This window comes from Onychomys torridus, chromosome 9 (assembly GCF_903995425.1).
Source record: "Onychomys torridus chromosome 9, mOncTor1.1, whole genome shotgun sequence".
In the NCBI taxonomy this organism is placed as follows: Eukaryota; Metazoa; Chordata; class Mammalia; order Rodentia; family Cricetidae; genus Onychomys; species Onychomys torridus.
The window spans coordinates 58,065,674-58,069,888 of NC_050451.1; positions in this window are offsets into that span (position 1 = coordinate 58,065,674).

The window sequence follows — 4,215 nt, forward strand, 5'->3', positions numbered from 1 at the left end:
TGTGGCAAACACAGTTAGTGACGTTTATTTTGTGGTCCTTATGTGGTCCTTTGGTGGCTTTTGTTCATCTTCTTTTGTGCCTTCACTTACTGAGAGGTATTTATCTGCTTCAGTGTATAGAATGGGATGGCTGTCATCTAGTGGTCCACTTTTATTTAAGTCTCAGGCAGTATGTGATCATGCTTTTCAAGTAAGGGTGTCTGTGAAAGGGTACCGGATTTTTGTTCCTGGTTTTATTTTTCATATTTTTTCACAAGTTCCCTTGAAATGTTGTTTGTTAGCCAGCCTGGCTTGAATGTCAGTAATTAGTCATGGATGTGTATGAATTCATGATCTTCTTGTGTCATCTCCTTAGTACAAGTCTAAGAGTAAATGATGTACTTCCAACAATTGTTATTTTGTCAAAACCTTTTAATGATGTTAATGTTAAAATACTTAATAGAGAATATGAAAAACATTAAGCACTTCATGTATGTATCCAAAGAAATATTTTCATCTAATACTTTCATTCTGGAAGAAATGTAATAATTTAAGTTATTCAGTAATCAACTGAATATTTTTCAATATAACTTGATGTACTATATATATGTATATATTATTTGAAGTTCCATGCATCTTCATGTCCTCACCAATTACCCATTTGGCATAATGTCTTGAAGTATTGCCTTCTAAGAATTACAGAAATGCCAGATAATGTAATGGCAGTGAGATTTACTTTAAAAATTTTTCTATTGTGTGGTGTGTGTAACATGAATATGGGTTTTTAGGCCATGACAGAAATGTTGAGAATAGAAGACCACTTTGTGGGGTCTACCTTGGCCCAACTTCATATGGTGATCAAGAAGAGTTTACAGCCTTGCCCAAGACAGACATTTCCAACCGAGCTGTCTCATTGATGCTCAAATAGGATTATTTGAAAGATTAAATCTGTAAAACATTGTGTTTTCAAAATGTAAGCATATTTTCATTGAAAGATAATGGAAAATAGGAGAAATTGAATAATAAATCCTATTTGTGAATTAAAAAAAAGTGACATACCTCAACATAATACATAGTACAGGTAATTTACAGCAAGCCCATAGCCAATATCAACTTAAATGGACAAAAACTCAAAACAATTCCACTAAAATGAGGAACAAGACAAGGTTGTCTACTCTCTCCATACCTATTCAATATATTTCTTGAAGTTTTAGCTACAGCAATAAGTCAACTGAAGGAGATCAAATGGATACAAATTGGAAAGAAAGAAGTGAAAGTATCCTTATTTGTAGATGATAATAATGTATATAAGAGTCCCTTAAAATTCCATTAGGAAACTCCTATAGCTGATAAACAATTTCAGCCAAACAGCTGGATACAAAATTATGTCACAAAAATCAGTAGCTCTCCTATGTACAAATGACAAATGGACTGAGATAGAAATCAGGGAAACAACCCTTTCATTTACCACGGTGTCCTGTCTGCAGCATATGCTAGGACAATGGCACAAAGCTTGTTGGATTATCTGATTTGACTTAAGGCCCACACCATAAGATGGAACCCATATCTGACACTGCTTGGGTGACCAAGAACCAGGGACTAGATAGCACAGGGACCTAGGATAAAACCAAATACTACTGTTACAAAAAACCAAATGAACAAAAAGTAACAAAATTACTCTTAATGACATTCAGTTATACTCATAGATTAGTGTTTTGCTCAGCCATATTTTATCATCTGAAAATCTTCCTCCTGTAGCAGTTGGGAACAAATACAGAGACCCACAGCCAGACATTACACAGAGAGTGAGAAACCTCAGAACACTCAATCCTGAATGGGAAGACCCCATCAAATCCCTCCCCCCAGGACTTAATGAACCCCTCAGAAGATGAGGTGGAAACAATGTAAGAGCCAGAGGGGATGGAGAAAGAAAACTAGGCTCTCTGAATCACCGTGATCAAAGCTCATGTGAACTCAGAGACCAAGGCAGCATCAACAGGGCCTGTACCAGGTCCTCTGTATATAGTATGACTTCCAGTTTAATGTTTTTTCATTTGTTTTTTGAGCTGAGGATCGAACCCAGGGCCTTGTGCTTGCTAGGCAAGCGTTCTACCACTGAGCTAAATCCCCAACCCCGGTTTAGTGTTTTGTATGGGATTCCTGAGTGTATGAATGAGTGGGTCTGATTCTTGTGCCTTTTTCCCTTCTCTTCATTTGTCTTGTCTAACTTCGATGAGATAATTTTGTTTTAGCTTATTATATTTCATTTTGTTGTATTTTATTATTATTATTATTACTTAGAAGCCTGTTTTTTTTTTTCTAATGAGAGTCAGAAAGGAAGTTGATCCAGATGTGAGGGGATATGGAGAGGAACAAGGAGGAACAGAGGGCTGAGAAACTGTAATCAGGACATGCTGTGGGATATCCTTCTGTACACTGTGAATGTGTGTTGCTTTTATTGGTTGATAATAAGGCAGTTTGGGCCAATGGAAAGGCAAGATAAGCTTAGGCAGTACAATCAAACTGAGGACTGAGGATGGAGTTGAAGAAGGACGGAGCAAGAGAGAGACACGAGCCAGCCACCAAACAAGCAGATGTGTAGAAAATGAGGCAGCAAGCCATAAGCCACGTAGCTAAACATAGTTAAGAATTATGGGTTAATTTAAGTGTAAGAATTAGTTAGTAACAAGCCTGAGCTAATAGCCAAGCTTTCATAAATAATATTAAGCCTATGATGGGGCTATTCAGGAACTTGTGGGCAGGAAAGAACCATCCAGTTGCAAGGATATATTATTGAGGGAGAAAAATCTATTTTCAATAAAAAGGAAAAAAACAGAAAAAAAGAAAGGAAAGACACATTTAGAATTTATGCAATACTCTTATTATTATGGGTCAGAGAAGAAACTATGTGGAAATTAGAAAACACTTCAACTGAATGATAACAATGGTAAGCAAGCAGGGCTTTGTTAAAACATAAGTAAAAGGAAAATCTTAAGAGCCTATGTGGTGGCTCACACCTGTAATCCTAGAGCTTAGAAGACGGAGACAGAAAGAGTTTCAGGTTTCAAATCAGACTGGGCTACATAGCAAGGTCTTGCTGTAGAGGAAGAAGGGAAGGGAGAGTATTAATGATCAAGGTTTTGACTTGAAAGCTGGACAAAATGGAGCAGAATGAATAGAAGAAAAATAATAATGAGGAGAATAACTATAAAATACAAAAGCCAAAACATTAATATAGATAGCATATTTACTGGAAAAGAGTAAGTAAAGGGTTGGAGAGAAGGCCCAGCTGTTAAGAATACTGGCTGCTCTTCTGGAGGACCTGGGTTCAAGTCCCAGCACCCACATGGCAACTCACAACCATCTGCAACTCCAGTTCCAGAAGATCAGACACCTTCTTCTAACCTCCTCAAGCACTGCATACATATGGTACATAGACATATGCAGTCAAAACACCTGTACACATAAAATTAAAGTTTTTCTAAAAAATAAAAAGAAAAGAGTAAGACAATTTAGTAGCCCTTAGCAGTGTTCATTTAAAAAGAGAGAAAAAAACAAATTATAAAAATGAGACTTAGGGTTGGGGATTTAGCTCACTGGTAGAGTGCTTGCCTAGCAAGCACAGGGCCCTGAGTTCGATCCTCAGCTTAAAAAAAAAAAAAATGAGAATTTTAGGAACTGGATATCACTATTATGGCCAGTATTCAAGAGCTTTATAAGCTGCCTTAATACCGTGATGTTAGATGTTAGCTAAGTGAGACAAATACCTTGAAAATGTTCACTTGCTAAAACAGAAGGGGGCTGGGGAGATGGCTCAGTGGACATTTTCAGGTATTTGTCCTCACTTAGCTAACATCTTAACATCACGGTATTAAGGCAGCTTATAAAGCTCTGAATACTGGCCATAATAGAGATATCCAGTTCTAAAATTCTCATATTTTTTTTTTTTTTAAGTTTGAGGATCGAACTCCAGGGCCCTGTGCTTGCTAGGCAAGCACTTAACCACTGAGCTAAATCCTCCAACCCAAGTCTCTTTTTAAATTTGTTTTTTTTCTCTCTTTTTTAAATGAACACTGCTAAAGGCTACTAAATTTGTCTACTCTTTTCCTTTTTATTTTTTAGAAAAAACTTTAATTTTATGTGTACGGGTGTTTTTTGACTGCATGTTGTCTCTATGTACCCATATGTCATGCAGTGCTTGAGGAGTTAAGAAGAAAGGTAGGTCTGATCTTCTGG